Below are 19760 nucleotides of genomic sequence, written 5' to 3' on the forward strand. Positions count from 1 at the left end.
CTCCTAAACAAAGTAGAATGTGCATTTAAAAACAGATGGGTAGTACACTCCATCAAAAATACAAAATATCAGGAATGGTATCGTGAACACTGAATTCACCATTTACAGCACAGCATGTTAAAAGTTTACATTTTCTGTCTTGCTTTGCCATACACCAAATTCTCCCAAAGAATTCACCAAATTGTCTTTCATCAAATTGTCACATACAGCAAAATGTCATTCACCAAATTTTCTTGTACACCAAACCATCGTGCACCAATTTGTTGCATACATGCATACAACAGCCAACGTTATAATATTTTATTAAAGATTTAATGGATAGACCGTTTTCAACCTTTTGAATAATTTCAAGTTTTTGTTTAATTGAACACGCAACTCTTTTGCATTTACCCATCATTTTCGCGATTTCTAAACAAAAAAAATTCAACATCCCTGACATAAATAACAAAACAAAATTTGTCTTTGTGCTGCGACCGAACACAACAATTGACATGACACACTAAATTAAAGAAAACATTTTTTTTTTTTTTTTTTTTTTTGCAGCAGGTGTGAAGACAGTGAGGGTTACAAGATAATAAGTACATTAATCTCCAAATAACAGCTTATAACACCGCTTCTTGTCACTTATTTACGACTTACAAACATCTGTTTATACTTTAATTTTATGATTTCTGGTTGATTTTTTTTTTCTTTTTGATTTTTTTGTGATTTTTTTTATTTGGAGTCTTAAAGTGTCCTGGTTAATGTGATCCCTGTAAAATGAGAGTCTGCTGTACTAAAATAAAAACATTAGTATCTCTGTGAGCTGAATCTATGCAACCAGAAAAGTGAAACCGGCTGGGGTTATGAACATAAAAATCACCAGGGAAAATTACATTACTGTTTTCAAGCTTCAGTTCCTGTTTGGTCAGCATCAACAAGGAAATTTGGATTAGAGAAAATAGTTTCAAAGTAATGTTCCAAATAATTTATAGAGTTATTTGGAACATTACTTTGAAACTATTTTCTCTAATCCAAATTTCCTTGTTGATGCTGACCAAACAGGAACTGAAGCTTGAAAACAGTAATGTAATTTTCCCTGGTGATTTTTATGTTCATAACCCCAGCCGGTTTCACTTTTCTGGTTGCATAGATTCAGCTCATAGAGATACTAATGTTTTTATTTTAGTACAGCAGACTCTCATTTTACAGGGATCACATTAACCAGGACACTTTAAGACTCCAAATAAAAAAATCACAAAAAAATCAAAAAGAAAAAAAAAATCAACCAGAAATCATAAAATTAAAGTATAAACAGATGTTTGTAAGTCGTAAATAAGTGACAAGAAGCGGTGTTATAAGCTGTTATTTGGAGATTAATGTACTTATTATCTTGTAACCCTCACTGTCTTCACACCTGCTGCAAAAAAAAAAAAAAATGTTTTTTGATAAAATCGGATAAAGAGATTTTAAATCATAGGAGATGTAAAACAAGGAAATTCCAGATTAGGAATATCAGAGTGAAGATATTTGTACCACCTTTAAAGCAAAATGAATAATAGTTGTGGTTTTAACAACTGATAGTTAAAATTCCATCGGGAAAAAGTAGCAGATTGCAGGAAATGAACATCACAGTTGAAACTGAAGCCACATATATTCATGAAATAAATATATGTATAATATATTTAAGTTTTTTCCATTAATTTGACTAGTTTTTTCTTGTTGATAAGTTTTTTTCTTTAATTTGACTATTCCTAATGCTTTGCATAAATGAGATAAAAGTTGGTGGAAAAACATAGTAATTGATGAAGTTTTTGGATATGACTTACACACAGCAAGAATGTTTGTTCTTCTAACCTGCATGAGGAAGGAAACATATAGGTTGTTTATTTTCTATATTTATTTTTTTTATTATACATTCCTTTATTTTTTTTTAGCTGTTTATATTATTATTATTATTTATTTTATTTTTTTTTTCTGGCCAGTGCAGCAAAAGCCTATGATTTCCTTCCATTGAATGGCTGATACTAATATACCTAGCTCCTTGACATAACATCGCCTGAACAGTATCATATTATGTCAAGGATCTGCCACAATATACTGCTTAGACTCCCTCCAGGTTAGAGGCAGCAATGTTATACATTAGCTGATCCTTGAGTATTGCCAGGTGATGCCATTCATTTACCACTTGGTGTTTCCAGTTGACACAGTTTGTCAGTTATTGATCTGTGTGGTGTATACACCACACCTCGATTTCTGCTTACATTGGTTCACACTTGGGTAACTATATGTGAACCAATTTCAGGATCAAAAATCAACTAATTTAAGGATCAACTTCTTTTTGCATCATAGGAGAAATGGTTTCTTTTTACTTTTGTTTTGCAACATAGACAAGATTCTCTTAAATGCTGTAAAATTTGCTGTAAAATTCACCAAGAAAAATATCTAAATATGTTATATGTTAGTTATGCTTATATTTATGGAAGATTTGTATGTAATAGACATATATGAACAGTATGATTCAGTTTATCTTTCTTTATTTATATGTATATATATTTAAATTTTTTTTTTTTTTTCCACCACCCAGAAATTAACCAGCTTCAATACAGAGTTGGGCATCTGAAAAATCAATTTAACAAGTACCTTTCTGCTCCACTTGAAAGTGTTATAGCTCAGCATGAAAGATTAAAAAATCAATCTAAATTCCTTCGTAGCAGTCTTTCAGCTTCATATCCACATCATCCTACTGTTGTGATACTTAACAATTTTGAAAATATATCTTTCAAATTTCAATCAAATGTGACTGAAGAAATGTTTGCCAGGACTCAGAAAATCCTTCAAGATGCAAAATCGGTTAATCTAATTTCAGATGCACTATTGGTTAAAAGCAAGTTGGATTCATTGCCTGAAGCTATTTCTGTTGATACTGTCAGTTTCGTGGACCGTAAGTACATTTTCCTTTAGTTTCAGATCCTTTTCTCCTTCCAAATACAGGGTTATTCAAAATGAAGTCCGGGGTTTCAGAATTTTTTTTTGGGAAAGCACACGTGTCATAATCATTTGTAGCCATCTCGAAAGAACACATAATATCTCAAGTTTCGTTCCCACACTCGCGATGTTCGGTATGCTTTACGGCTAACCACCAGATGCCGTTGGATGCATACCGCCGTGCAGTCGTTCGTTTGCCTGTGACGCCAGTTCTGCTCTGTTGCGACATGGTTTCGGGATGTAATGAGAACGCTTTTACTGTGTTGGAGTTTCATGTAAGTAAATCTGTTACCATTGTGCAATGCCACTTTGCTGACAGAATGATTTTTTTCTGATGAATCGACCTTCCATTTGTCGGGGAAACTGAATAAGCAGAATGTGTGATTTTGAGCGATTTCACTAAAGGCTCTCATATTGAACATTTATGAAGTATGTAAAAAAACTTCATTACTATACAGTCAGTCCTCGTATAGCACGATAGTAATGTTCCTAGAAACCCTCGTGCAATGCAAAATCGTGCAATATAAACAACAGGCCCTATGGGAAAAATAGGGTTAGGTGCCGACCACCCAAGATTGAACACACATTTGTAACCAAAACATTACCAAACACAATAAATAATCTTAATAAAATACTTACGTATTTTATTACGATTATTTATTATTATACATAATAAAATACATAATACGTAAGCATTTTAATTACTTAAGTATTTTAAGTAATACGTAAGTATTTTATTACGACTATTACGTAATAAAATATTGCTAATGCTTTTGCTTCTATCATAAGCAAACTTGTTTTTTGTTTGATTTTCTATCCAAACAGATGACAACTGTTCGTTCCATCTCTTCCAATTCTTTGTGTCTTAATCTAATGGATTTTAATTACACTTTGAGTTGTTCCTGCTATCAAAGTTGTTTTTATTTTCTCTGCATTCTTTGTAATTCTCGCCGTTGCCTCATTTAGGCCTGTAGCATGTGCAATATCACTTAGTCTTTCATTTCGCTCAAAGCATTTCACAATTTCATATTTTTTCTCTATCGACAGAGGTGGACTGGCCATAAGCCTTACCGGGGAAACACCGGTGGGCAGAGGCCAGTGTGATTTTGGCTATAAACCATAGTATGAGGCCACTATAAATTTTCCTGGGTAAGAATTTTTGATCCAGTCCGCCTCTGTTTATCGATATTGCTTTTGTTTTTCTCTGTGAATCTGCAGTGTCTTCACCAGAACGCTTCCTTTTCACACCTTTTAAGTATTTCGCTCATTTTTAGGGAATAAATCACAATTACAAAACAAGGAGGCACGCTTGATACACATAAACAAAGCTGTGCGTGTGTAGCAACTGAGTAAACAACACTGTAAAGGCAGAGATACACTATTAACACCTCACATTTTACTAAAGCACATTTCTAGGGGTTACTACCATAAAACAATAAAAACAATTTCCAGTTGTGTTTCTGCCAGTGGAATCTGCTATAAACTGGTAGTAAACTCGATCTAATTGCATTTGCGATTATACCAATAGCTGGAATTGTGTTGGTTTTTACGTTATTATGGTGAAATCTGTTTCCCCTTCACTGATAGAAAAAACGTAAATATATTTTCAGAATCTCCTCTTCATTCCTATCGTGTTGCGTTCAGTTGGGGTGATTCCGCATTCGACTGTCATTTCTTATAAACACAAAGGCGAATCGTGCACAAGCGAATTCGGTTCGTGTTATATAAGATATCGTTCCCCTATTTATAAATCGTGTATGATCGAATTCGTGTAGTGTAAACACGTGTTATACGAGGATTGACTGTACTTGCATTTTGGAAATATTTCTTTCTTCCTATTTCTGCTCATGTGTGTACAGGAATTGTTTGAAACCCCGGACTTCATTTTGAATAACCCTGTATAAGTACATTTTCCTTTAGTTTTAGATCCTTTTCTTCTTCTTCTTCCTAATATTAGCAGAAGTGTTAGTTGAGGCATATGATGCAAGAAAGCAAGTTTATACAGCATCAGCAAAAAAAAAAACCTTCCCATTTCACCCATCCGGTCACTCCAGATGTTTGTCTAGTTCAGCCTTAAATTTATTTAAGCTATCAACTTCCACAACAATAGATGGAAGTCTGTTCCAGCAATCAACTACCCGCTGGCTAAAGGCCATGCCACCTCAGGTTCTTAATCTGAGCAAGCGGAAGTAACCAGTCAGCATTGACCTGCTCAAACCATTCAAGACCTTATACACCTCGATCAGATCACCTCGCAGGTGCTTAATCTCCAGATGCTGCAACTTGCAAAACTTAAGCCTTTCTTTGTAAGCACACCTCTTTGTTCGTCTCACCAATCTTCTTGTTCTTCTCTGTACTCATTTTAGCAACTCTACATCCTTCCTAAAATAAGATTTCCAGACCTGTATACAGTACTCAAGTTGTGGCCTGACCATTGCCTTATACAAAGGGATAACCACCTCCTTGTCTCTGCTAGCAAAATTACTATATAGAGAAAACATTCCCATTTAGAAAACTCCATGACCTGCTCTGGCAGCCCAACTGCACTGCTCAGAGAACTTCATGTCAGACTGCACAATTATTCCCAGGTCTTTTTACCACTCTCTGCCATCTCCCACTCAACCATTCCTTTATTCATTTCAGTAACTTGCCCTTAGTGCCATACCACTCCAGTATGTACAGCAGTCTTCCATGCACAACAGTATCAAAAGCTTTCCTGAAATCCAGGTATATGATATCAAAATAATTTTTTGCATCCAGTTCCTTTGTGACCACATCGCAGTATCCAATCAAATTGGTCAGACAAGACTTCCCCTTAACAAACAGTTGCTGTGTCTGAGCTATTATGCTGTCTTGTCTAGGTGATCCTGTATCACCTCTTTAACCAGCGACACCATTATTTTTCCCGGAACAGAAATTAAACTAACAGGTCTATAATTCTGTCACCCTTTGAACCTCCGTTGTGAATTGGGAATACATTTGCACATCTCCAGTCCATAGGGACCTCCCCTGACTCTAAGGATGCTCTCATAATTACAGCTAAGGGTTTGCTTACTTCCATTGCTGCCTCATTCAATATAACTGGATAGATTCCATCTGCCCCAGGTGCCTTTTTTATGTTTAACTTCAACAATTTCTCCTCCGCTTTGCTCTCAGTTATTACAAAATCACTTAGCTCCCTATTACAGTTTGATAAACTTCTGACATTCCCCTCCTTGAATAACTCCTCATGTGTGAACGTAGATGAAAAATACTCATTCAGTTTATCAGCTACTTGAGCAGGATCATCAATAGTCGAACTATCTATTTGATTCATCTGATGAATCAGTGGACCAATCTGATTCATCCCCTTTCTTCTAGAGTTTACATAAGTAAACTCTTTGCGTCCTTTGCCAAAGATTTCTCGTAATCTGCCTTTGCCTGCCTAACCTGAGTGGTGGGATCTATCCAGTTATATTAAAGGAGGCGGCAAAGGAACAAAGCAAACCCTTAGCCATAATTATGAGAGCATCCTTGGACTCAGGGGAAGTATCTATGGACTGGAGATGTGCAAACGTATACCCAATTCACAAAGGGGGATCGAAGGGTGACATGAGTAATTGCAGACCAGTTAGTTTAACTTCTGTTCCGGGTAAAATAATGAAGTCACTGGTTAAAGATGCATTGCAGAATCATCTAGATAAGACTGCAGCATTAATTCAGACACAGCATGGGTTTGTTAAGGGAAAGTCTTCTCTGACAAATTTGATTAGTTACTATTATGTGGTTACAAAGGAACTGGATGCAAAAAATAATTTTTATATCACATACTTGGATTCAGGAAAGCTTTAGCATTAGCATTTGTAGAGGCATTTGATGCAAGAAAACAAGCTTATGCAGCATCAGCCAAAAAAAAAAAATAAAGTAAAATAAATAAATAAAAAATAACCACTTCCACTTCACCCCTCTGTTCGTTCGAAATACCTGTCCAGCTGAGCCTTAAACTTATTTAGGCTATCAACTTCCACGACAAGGGATGGAAGTCTGTTCCACCTACCAACCACCCGCTGGCTAAAGGCAAATTTCCGCACATCTATCCTACCTCTGTCTTTCCTCAATTTGAATTTATGCCCTCTCAGGTGATTATTCTGAGCAAGAGGAAGAATCCCATCAGCATTGAGCATGCTCAAACCATTCAAGGCTTTGTACACCTCTATCAGATCACCTCGCCGAGAGAGGCTTAAATTCTACAAGTTGCAGCAGCTGGAGACTAGGCACCTGCGAGGTGATCTGATTGAGGGTGTATAAGGCCTTGAATGGGTTGAACATGCTGAATGCTGATGTGATTCTTCCGCTTGCTCAGATTAGCATTAGCATTAGTAGAGGCATATGATGCAAGAAAGCAAGCTTATTCAGCATCAGTCAAAAAAAAAAAAAAAAAAACACAACCACTACTCCCATTTCACCCCTCCGTTCGTTCGAAATACCTGTCCAGCTGAGCCTTAAAATTCTTTAGGCTATCAACTTCAACAACAAGTGATGGAAGTCTATTCCACAAACCAACTGCCCGCTGGCTAAATGCATATTTCCACACATCTATCCGACATCCGTCCTTCCTCAATTTGAATTTATGCCCTCTCAGGTGATTATTCTGAGCAAGAGGAAGAATCCCATCGGCATTGAGCATGCTCAAGCCATTCAAAGCCTTATACACCTCTATCAGATCACCTCGCTGATGCCTAGTCTCCAGACTCTGTAATTTGCAAAACTTAAGCCTTTCTTCGTAAGAGCAACCCTTTGTTCCATTCACTAATCTTGTTGCCCTTTTCTGTACTCATTCCAGCAGCTCTACATCCTTCTTGAAATGAGGCCTCCAGACCTGTATACAGTACTCAAGGTGTGGCCTGACCAATGCCTTATACAAGGGAATAATCACATCCCTATCCCTGCTAGTAAAATTCCTGTATATCATTGACAAGACACACCATGAGCTACTCTTGCAGCTCGTCTGCACTGCTCAGAGAACTTCATATCTGCCTGCACAATTACCCCCAGGTCGCTTTCATTCTCTACCACTGTCAGTGTAGTACCACAGAGTTGATACGTTGATCTGGGGTTACTGTTTCCCATATGTAGTACTTTACATTTGTGAATGTTAAACTTCATTTGCCACCTCTCAGCCCATCTGCTCAACCTTTCCAGATCCTGTTGCAGCAGCATAGCATCAGTAGTGTCCTTAACAACCCTGCCGACCTTTGTATCGTCTGCAAACTTGGACATTAAGCTTGATATACCATCATCAATATCATTTATAAACACAGAAAACAACAATGGACCCAACACTGAACCCTGAGGAACTCCATTAATAACATTAGTCCACGTTGAGCAGTGTCCATTGATTACCACTCTCTGTCTTCTGCCACTCAACCATCCCTTTATCCATAGCAGAAATTTGCCTCCAATGCCACACTGCTCCAATTTGTGCAGCAGTCTTCCATGCACAACAGTATCAAAAGCCTTTCTAAGATCCAAATATATAATATCAAAGTTATTCCCTGCATCCAGTTCTTTTGTGATTACATCATAGTATCCAATCAAATTGGTCAGACAAGACCTGCCCTTAACAAAACCATGCTGTATCTGAGCTATAACTGAATTCTTGTCTAGATGATCCTGCAGTGCTTCTTTAACCAGTGCCTCCATTAATTTTCCTGGAACCGAAGTTAAACTAACAGGTCTATAATTACTTGTGTCAGCCTTTGATCCTCTTTTGTGAATTGGGGTTACATTTGCACATCTCCAGTCTATGGGTACCTCCCCTGAGTCCAAAGAAGCTCTCATAATTATGGCTAGGCGTTTGCTTACTTCCTTTGCTGCCTCCTTTAATATAACTGGATAGATCCCATCCACCCTGGGTGCCTTTTTTATGTTTATCCTCAACAATTTCTCCTCCACTTTCCTCTCAGATATTAGAAAATCATCTAGCTCACTGCCAATGTTTACTTTACCTACGACATTCCCCTTCCTGAATAACTCCTCATGTGTGAATGTAGATGCAAAATACTTGTTTAGATTGTTAGCCACCTGAGCAGGATCCTCAACTGTTGAACCATCAACATCCAGTGGACCATTCTGATTCATCCCTTTCCTTCTTGAATTTAAATAGGTAAAGAACTCTTTTCTGTTTTTCTTTGCATCCTTTGCCAAGGATTTCTCATAATCTGCCTTTGCCTGCCTAATCTTTGTGACTTGGTTACAGACCAACTTATATCTATCATAGGCTTCCATGTCACCCATTAATTTGTATGTATCCCATGCATTTTTCTTCTCTGCCGTATGTCTCATTAGTTCATCTGACAACCATTTAGGCCTGAACCTTGAACAATATTTCTTGGTTGGTATGTAAAGCCTGGTAGCTTCCAAGATTAGTTCCTTGAATGCTTCCAATTTTGAATTTGCTGTTGGTAACATCATCAGTTGGTCCTACTGTATAGAATTTAAATACTGTCTCAGACCATCATAGTCGCCTTTACGAAAGCAAAAACCCTTTCCTTTACCTCTGATGGTAGTTACCTCCTTGAGTAAATCCCACTTCAGCATACTGTGGTCACTGCCACCTAGTGGTTCCTTTATCTGTAGATTCTTAATGCATGAAGAATCACTACTGATAATCAGATCAAGAGTATTACTCCCTCTAGTTGCCTCCCGAACATGCTGTTGTAGAAAACAATCATCCAATAAATCCACAAAATCCTTGCTAGTGTGTGAGTGACCAGCCCCCAAATTCCAGTCAATATCTGGGAAATTAAAATCCCCCATTATAAGACTCTCTGATCTACTGGCCCACTCTATTTCTCTGTACAGTTTTTTATTATACTCATCAGAGTCATTAGGCCTATAGCACACTCCTACTCTCAATTTTGATTTACCTGTGCTTATGTCACACCAAACTGACTCGACACTGCCCTGTCCATCGATGTCGACTGGCTTCACTTCCTTGGATTTTATGTGTTTCTTAACTAATAGCATAACCCCTCCTCCCTTCCTATCCTGTCTATCCTTTCTGTAGATGTTGTACTCCCCAAATTCCAGTTCTGCATTCCTTATATCTGTGTGACACCACGTCTCTGATATCCCAACAATATCTGCCTTTCATGCTTTGAGCAATACCTCAAATTCATCAAATTTATTTACTAAACTCCTAGCATTGGTGTACACGCAAGTATACATGCACCTGTTTCTATTCTTAGCTACCCTAACACAACCCATGTGTTTACTTGTACCGCAATGACTTCCAGCAGTCTCTGAATATCCTGTATCTTGTTTTTCAGGCTTCTGCTCATTCCAATAGAAGCAGTGCAAGAATCTCTTTCACCTCTGCCAGTGGCTACTGTTAATCTATTAGTCTTTGTCTCCCCCCAAGCTAGCAGTTGTCCGACCCACCTAACACTGCCTCGATAGCATCAGCAAATATTCTTGCACCCTTTCTATTTAAGTGTATCCCATCCCTGTAGAAGCAATCTCTCCTGTTAACAGGAGAGATTATGAACCTAAGGTGGCATAAATTCAATTTGAGGAAATATAGTTGTAGAATAGCTATGCAGGAATTTGCCTTTAGCCAGCAGGTGGTTAATTGCTGGAACAAACTGATGCTACATAAGCTCATACACTTACTTTCTTGCATCACATGCTTCTGTTACTACTACTATTACCTCCTTTGTGACTTGATTACAGACTAGCTTATATCTGCCATAGGCTTCTTCTGTTGCCTGATAATTTATATGCATCCCATGCATTTTTCTTCTCTGCCACGAGCCTTATTAATTCATCCAACATCCATTTAGGCCTGAACCTTGAACAGTATTTCTTAGTTGGTATAAAAAGCTTAGTAGTCTCCAAGTTAAGTCCCTGAAGGTTTCCCATTTAGAATTCAACGTTGGCAACATTGTTGATCCCCCTGTATAGGATTTAAAAACTGTCTGAGACCACTGTAGCCATCTCTATGAAAGCAAAAGGCGCCTCCGTAGCCAGGTGGGAAGAAGCAGCAGTGCATAGTACACACTTCTTGATTAGACCGGGGTTCGAGCCCATCACCTCCAAATACGGAGGATGCGGAAAGGTCAGGGAATGACCACTGCATATCCCGAAGCAATATGGCATTGGTTGCTAATGCTCCTAAAAACCAAATAAAATCTATGAAAGCAAAAACCCTTTTCTTTACCCCTGATGGCAGTTACATCTTTAAGTAAATCCCACATCAGTACACTGATCAATGTCACTTAGTGGTTCCTTTTCTGCAAATTCTTAATGCATGAATAATCACTGCTGATAATCAGATCAAGGGTATTACTCCCTCTGGTTGCCCCTCGAATGTGTTGCTGTAGAAAACAACATTCTAGCATCTTGCTAGCATACGAATGACCAACCCACAAATTTCAGTCAAATCTGGAAAGTTAAAATTCCCCATTACAAGACATTCTGATTTACTGGCCCATGCTATTTCTCTGTTCAACTGTTCATTGTACTGATCAGAGTCATTAAGCCTGTAACATACTCCTACTCTCATTTTCCCTTTCCCAGTGTTTATTTCACACCAAATGGACTCAACATTGCACTGTCCACCCGTGTCAACTGGATACACTTCCTTAAATTTAGTGTTTCTTAACTAACAGCATAACCCCTCCACTTTCCTACTATGTCTGGTCCTTTCTGTACATATTGTACTCCCCAAATTCCAATTTTCTGCTACTTATATCTGTGTGATACCATGTCTCTAATATCCCAACAATATCTGCCTTTGATGTCTTGATCAGCGCTTCAAATTCATCTTGTTTATTTACTATACTTCTAGCATTAGTGTACATGTGATTATACATGCACTTGTTCCATGATGACTCCCAGCAACTCTTGAAGTCCCCAGTAACTTGCTCTCTAGGCTGCTGTTCATTACAATATAAGCAGTGCAAGAATCACTTTCGCCTCTGCCTGCAGCTACTGTTAATCTTTTTAGTCTGTGAATTCCCCCAATCTAGCAGTTTTCCAACCCACCTAACACTGTTTCAATAGCATCAGCAAATATTCTTGCACCCTTTCTATTTAAGTGTATCCCATCCCTGTAAAGCTGTCTCTCCTGTTAGCAAGCACAGACCATGCTTAAAAAATTCTACCCTGTGAGCTTTGCACAATCTTTCCAGGGCCGAATTGATTGAAAAGGCTCTCATATTCTCCCTCCTATCGTGTCTGGGCAGGATCGCAGACACTTTCAAATTTAACCCTAACTTACGACTTTTTTTTTCCAGCATTGACCTGTACTTATTAAGTAAATCTGCAGATCTCTTACTTTTAAGGTAATACCCTAACATACTCTCTTACTCTTAAGAAAAGATTAAGCCCTTGCTATTTTTGAATTTAGTCCAATAAAACAGTACTTTAAGACACACTATAACTACTAAGTGTCTTAAGGTAATATAATGTAATGACAGTATTAAATATAATTTTAACAGCTTTGTAGAAGCAAGCTTTCCATTATGAAATTTCTAGATTCAGAAATCTCTTTCTTGTTCTAGTTTTACTCTTATAAAAATAGTGATTCCAAGAGAAGGATCTCAGGACAGGACCTTAAGGCATCAAGTTTTTTCTTCTCTCTTATTATTATTATTTTTTTTTTTAACCCTCTTAAGGAAAAAAAAAAATCAAATGCTAAATGCGTAGAGTTTCAGTTTATTTTTTAGGTGTCTACATTGAAATATAACCATATAATCTTTACTGATTTGCTATATATAGAAAACATGGCCCAGTATTATGGATTAAATGTACACACAACTTTTGTTATATGTTTAATTAGAAGTTTTTCTTTCATGTCCCAATAGGCTGCTCATTATACTTTATATTATTCACCATTCAGTGTAGATTTTTTTTTTAATATAGTCCACCTGTAATCTAATGAGAGACTAGTAAATCCCCAAACAGCTGTCATATGGCACCTTGAATATTTTTAAAAAATAGTGGCACCACTGTTTTGGTACTGCAGTTTATGTTGAATTTATAATATCGGTTTAGGTCAACTTATTGCCAGAGACTGTACCATTATTTGGATAATGGTTTGTCTCTGATCTGAACATAAGCCCTTGCCTTGGAGGTTGAAAGTTGATATCTGTCACTGAAGTAACCAAAGTGCCTCAAGACAGAAACTGAACTACAAAATTCATGCAATTTTCAGATTGTTTCAATGGCTGTAGTGAAGTATAATCATTACTACTTTAATTATACTTTTGGATTGCTGCTTATTGTATAGATGTAGAATACAGAATATATTGTACATCTATTTATTTATCACTTAATTCAACTATGATTTATTCTTCTGCCCCAATTTCCAGAACTGTGTTTTTTTTTTTTTTTTTTTTGTTGCCATTTATTATAAACTGTGTGTGTGTGTACTATTACTTGGAAACATAATTGGGGGAGGTCAAGATTTCAAGACAATTTGAACCATAACAAACACATTATCTTGAAAACAAGTGTGTGAAGAACTTGTACTTTGGTGGTTCAAGGTTGACTGAACTTTTTTTTTTTTTTTTTTTTTAAGATGTGTGCACCAGAACAACAAAACATTCCTCATGATAGATGGTGCTCTTTATTCTGGCATTTGAAGTAGTACAAGTTGGCATTGGACTCTACCACTCTGACCCTAGAACTCTGCTGCAACATCCAATTTCTGTTAAAAGAAAAAAAGGTGAAAGTGGCTGAAATTCTCCATAGGTTAAGTGCATAATATGAGAGAGAAGCCGTGCTGCATGCAGATGTGCAAGAAGTTTTCCAAAGGCCATTAAAAAAGTTACTAACATACTGCATGTTCACATGAAACTAATATCTGTCCTAGTTGTGAATGTTCATTGTGTTAAGGTTCTGGTTTTGGGAAACATACAAATTATAGTACACAATCTTGCAACAAATTACTTCTCAGTGATGTGCATACAGCAGTTTTCGTGAAACTCAAAAGGAATCATTCTGTTTCACAACAGTTCATGTTCACATATGGCAAATATGACAGTGATAACATTTGCAACCATGGGCTGTGAAATCATGATCCACCCACCTTACAGCCAGGATTTTATCCAAAACAAGTGATTATCATTCGGCCAATGAGGGAGGTATCTGGAAAGGTAGAACATTCAACAGAGATGAAAAACTCAGGCATAGCATCCTGAATTTCTTTGTATCTTTCTAGGATCAGTGCCCAAGCCCTTGCTTGGTGATAGCAAAAATATATCAGTGTAGATGGACAATATCCTGCAAAAAGAGTAATAAGTTTAGTGTTCTGGTATGTATGTGCTTTCTTTTATTTTGTAAGAAATAAAAGTACAGATCAAAGTGGACTACCGTTCTACCTAAGTTATATAGTTCTATAACTTAGCTTCATCTTGACATCAAATACACTTTTCAGTTTTAATTTTTTCTGGAAGTTAATGAAATATTGTTAATATTGGACATGAATACATTTAATAGCTCTTTTATCCATATATCTTGGAGGTTTTAAAATTTTTAAATAAACCATGTTATCAATTGTGCACAAATCTATCAAAGTGATGATGTCTTCAACAGTATTGTTGTCATTGCTACTGCTTGTCACTTAACAGGATTTTAACTAGCAAGCTTTTAATGGGGAAAAAAATTTATACTCTGGAGAGTAGAGTAACTTGCAATTGAAGCTATTTAGAAGCATTTTGCCATGTTTTTCATCTTGTAGATTCAAACATGTAGCATATGTAAGACTACTTGAACCTGACTATTTGGCTATGGTCACACCGCAGCCATTTGACAGAATTATGCAAATGGCTGCGATGTGGAGTATAAAGTTAAGGACAATCTTCTGGTATATTATTCAATAATTAAATATGAAAAGGGTAAACTCGTTTTTTAACCATGAAACTTATAAATATAAATTTAAAAATTTCTCTTCTATTTTCTTTAAAAAAATACATTATGATTTCAGAAATAACTGAAGCTTTATTTCCTGTGGAGGAGCACCTTTGGTCAAGAGTAGAAGAAATTACAGATGTGCTGCAAAGGGCTTTATCAGAACCACTGGTAAGTCAAAATTTTAATGATTCCAGAAAAGAGTTATATCTATATGTTATATTTAATATATATATATATATATATATATATATTTTTTTTTTTTTTTTGTAATTTACATTTGCTTATTTTTTTAAATTCCCTTATTTTTAATAGATTAAAGAATGCTTTAAAAAAAGTGAAATCTAAGCAGACTAATCCTTCTATTCAAAAAAATTTCACAGACCAGAAACTGTATAGTAAAATGGATCATTTAAAGAAAATAAACTTCTACATATTAAGTATTTTTATTTATCATTCAGTTCAAGAGTCTCCTTCCCTTATTATTCACTGCATTTTCCCAAGTACCCTGCAGTACCCAAAGTACTGTATATGGGTAGCAGTAACCCAAGAGAAACATATCAACTGTGCGGTACTACACTCAGGGAGGTGGAGAATGAAAAAGACCTGGAGGGGGGATATTGTGCAGTCAGATATGAAGTTCTCTGAGCAGTGCAGATGGGCTGCCAGAGCAGGTCATGGAATTTTATCACTGATATATAGGAATTTTGCTAGCAGAGACAAGGTGATTATCCCTTTGTATAAGGCAATGGTCAGGCCATACCTTGAGTACTGTGTATAGGTGTGGAGGCCTCATTTTAGGAGGGATGTAGAGTTGCTAGAACAAGTACAAAGAAGGGTAACAAGATTGGTGAGAGGAACAAAGGGGTGCTCTTACCAAGAGAGGCTTAAGTTCTGTAAGTTGCAGCATCTGGAGACTAGGCACCTGCAAGGTGATCTGATTGAGGTGTATAAGACCTTGAATGGTTTGAGCAGGCTCAGTGCTGATGGAAAACATCTGCTTGCTCAGATTAAGAACCTTGTGGGGGGACAGAGATTCAAATTGAGGAAAGACAGTTGAAGAATAGGTGTGTGCAGGTTTGCCTTTAGCCAGCATGTGGTTGATTGCTGGAACAAACTTTCATCTGTCATTGAAGAAGTTGACAGCTTAAATAAATTCAAAGCAGAACTAGACAAACATTTGGAGTGAATGGATGGGTGAAATGGGAAGGTTTTTTCTTTTTTTTTGTTTTTTTGGCCGATGCTGCATAAGCTTGCTTTCTTGCATCATATTCCTCAGCTAATGCTAATTTCTTTTGTGCTCGGCCACTTAATTTGAAAAAATGCATTTTCGTATTGGAGTCCACCCTCTTACCATTCCAGAGAGAAACAGTTTGGATGTGTACAATCTGCTCTGGCCCATCTGTACGGAATGAAAGGTGTCAAATAATAATTTCTACAAGATTATAGGAAAAAGCACATTGTGACAACAGATATTTAGATTGACAAATGTTTTTGGCAAGCCAAGTAAGTGATGAAAAAAAAAAAGAGCATGTAACTACAGCAACAAAAGAAAGAGGAGGGGGGAAATAAATCAAGATAAAGGGTGTTGCAGAAGGAATATGTGTCTTAAATAATTTAGAAAGAATGCCACTTAATAAGAATATACCATATAATAAAAATTTGTAAAAATACCAATTAATTCAAACATAGCGGCACCCCTTGATGGTACCAAGTCCAAATTTCATGAAATATCATTATAAACAGAGACCACAACATAAACAACCGGGTGAAAAAAAAAATAAAATAAAATAGACCAACCATAGTGCCCCCATCTCGTTGGAAGGCCATGAAGTCAACAGTGACTGGGGAATCCCTACATTTCAAACATTAAAGAAATCAATGCATTGCTGCACACAGATATACTAATCAACCAGCCAATGATCCTTATGTTGTGAAATATTATACTATTCTGCTGTAGATAGTCAAAGATAGCAGATGTGTTTCAATTTGGTTCCTGAAAGGGAGGAACATCAGGTGTCTGATAGAAAAATTTTTTTAAAAATTTGTTTAAATTTAATTTCTGTAATTTTGTATATTTTATTTCAGTAATTTTATAAATTTAATTCTTCACTTTTCTAAAGTATTTCTGCTAAGTTAAATTCTATCTGGTAACTTCGGTAGCTTAAATTTAACTTCACTAGTGGATAAAGTTTGTTAACAGTTTAATTTATGTAATACTTTGTTAATTTAAATTCTATAATATATTTTTATAATTTAAATTTTTTAATTTTCTTAAACTCACATTTTACATAAAAATTGGTTTTTACAAGATTCAATTTCAATACAAACTCCAAGGACACCATAACCCAGACAGAAATGTCTGTGGACATTTCCAATGTGAGTCATGAATTTGTTGCTTGTATAAGCCTATGACATGTATTCAAAAGTTGATCTAGTAGACAAACCAAGTTCAACTGACGATTCTTTTTATTTACACCCAATCTAAGGAATGCACCAATCTCAGATTAATACTTTGTGCATTACTAGAAGAATTTGATTCACTGAAGAAAAAGGTGAAGAAACAGCCTTAGAAATGAATGTAACTGGGAGCCCATTGTGGACTGAGATATATCTTGACCCACCAAGTGATACACCCCCCCCCCACCCTTACTCCCCGATTTGGGTCCAACAAGAATGGAACAGTTAAATGCACACTGCTCTGGTTGAAGGAGATTTAGTTTTATTGGGAGACTCTATTGTCAGGCAAAAATAGATAACAAAGATAGGTGAACCAGAACAAGGGTGTTTGCCAGGAGCAACAATTGATTATATTACCTGCAGTTGTCAGATTTTAATGGAGATAAAGAGAGAGCATCATTATTCATGTGGGCACTAGCAGTATTTAAACAAAGACATCCTGACAATTTGTTGGATAAATATTGGACCATGCTGAAAAAATGGCAGATATGGTAGGCTAATAAGAGTAAGCTTTATCCTTTAACTTTGATATTACTGTGCAAGTAAACTTTAATTTTCTTAAACTTGTACCTTGCCATCCTGACTGCTAGATAACATGTGTAAACTAAATTTTTCCCAAAAAATAATGAAAATTTGGGAAAAGTGAGTTTCAATAACGTCCTGGCATTGCACAAGTTATTTTTCTGAATATAAAATGTCATAGAGATCAAACCTTTGCAATGGTCTTAGGTTTCATGTTGTATAATAAATGAGCTGCAATTTCGTTGTTGATTTTAATTTTTTTTTTTTTTCAGGTTGAAAAATACAGACAGGACCTATTATCTTACAAAGATGAATTGCACAATGACTATTGTAAAGTTCGTATAGCTCTCATTATTATCGGAACCATTCCTCTATTTTTCAGCTTTTCTTTTGCAGTTGGTACTGGGCTTGGACTTGTAGGAACTAAAGCTCTTGCCTGTAGCTCTGAAATCCTACCTTCTAATATGCGTACAAATATCTCTGACAAAGGAGCTAAAGTTATTACTTAGTAAGAAAATATTTTATATAACTATTATTTATATATTATTCTAGGTTCTATTTTTCTATGTTCTATTTTTCTATGTTTATTATTCAAATATTACTTCAAAGTAATATAGTAATATTCAAATGTGCACTTCGGTTAAACATTAGCATTAGGGAGATTTATTGAAATTCAAGGCTAAGAAAGGCACAGAAAGTGCTGTATTATTCCCTCACATTTTAAGTTATGAATCCATAAATTACATTTGTCTACACTATAAAATCATCATTTTCTAAAAATTGTTTTATAGTTATAAATGATTCTAAGAAAATAATGATAGTAAAATTGTGTATTATACAGTCAGTTGGTAAATTATTTGGAATTCTACTCGTATTTTGTGAAGCTGCAGTACAACAACAGTTGTCTTAACATACAAGGTGTGGCAACAAAGTTTCTGGACTGGTCACATTCCTTTGGTATGTAAAAAAAAGGAACAAAGTGAAGGGGCTCAAAAATGATTTTATTTTTATGCAAAGTAATCACCACCTTATTGAATGCACTTATTGCATCATTCTAAAAGTTTCCGAAAAGAGCCAACAAAGGCAGAGTTGATGTTAAGTTTGGTGGTTACTTTTTTCTTTAAGTCCTCAACATTCTAAAATCTCTTTCCTTTGAAGACAGCTTTCACTCAGGAAAGAGGAAGAAGTCTGCTGGTATTAGGTTGAGAGTGTAGGATGGATCATTGATTTCTGTAATCCGTGTTTCTTCACACCAAGTGCTGAATGGGTGGGGTGATTGTCTTGCAACAAGAACCAGCCACCTTTCTCTTGAAACTGAGTAGGATGGATGATTGATCTGTATAATCCGTGTTTCTTCACAACAAGTGCTGAATGGGTGGGATGATTGTTTTGCAACAAGAACCAGCCACCTTTCTCTTGAAATTGCTGCCTCACATGGGAAATGCATTTCAATAATCATTAAAGTCTGTACATAGAATGCAGCACCGACTCTCTCCCTTTGTAAAAATTCCTTGCGAATCACATCTTGTTTGCTGAAAAACATAATCAGTACTATCTTGATTCTGGACTTCTGTAAACAAAACTTTTTGGGTCTTGGTGATGATTTTCAAGTCCGCTGCTCGCTCTGACACTTCATCTCTGGGTCATACTGAAAAACTAGTAGTTGTTGGTGACTCTATTGTCAGGGAAATGGGGAACATAGTATGTGAAAAGGATAGGTGAATCAGGACCAGGGTATTTTGGCCCTGGCAGACATATGACGTTGTAGAATGGATATCATCTTTTAAGGGCACAAAAGGTGATATTGTTGTACACGTTGGCACAAATGATATTAAGAGTAGGAGACTGGCAGAATTACTTAACAAGTACAGATCACTGTTGAAAAAAAGCCTTGAATTAGGGTTGAATTTGAAAGT

General features: G+C 36.3%; 1 long non-coding RNA gene across 1 annotated transcript; it reads left to right on the plus strand.

Annotated features, from left to right (window-relative positions):
* The first annotated feature begins 2831 nt into the window (after positions 1 to 2831).
* Positions 2832 to 18197, plus strand: LOC150077898 (uncharacterized). The gene is made up of 3 exons (XR_016547626.1): positions 2832 to 2923; positions 14939 to 15033; positions 18117 to 18197. It is a non-coding gene; the product is annotated as an uncharacterized LOC150077898 (long non-coding RNA).
* The last annotated feature ends 1563 nt before the right edge of the window (positions 18198 to 19760 follow it).

This window comes from Mastigoproctus giganteus, chromosome 11, assembly GCF_048544385.1.
Source record: "Mastigoproctus giganteus isolate SK-2022 chromosome 11, ASM4854438v1, whole genome shotgun sequence".
In the NCBI taxonomy this organism is placed as follows: domain Eukaryota; kingdom Metazoa; phylum Arthropoda; class Arachnida; order Uropygi; family Thelyphonidae; genus Mastigoproctus; species Mastigoproctus giganteus.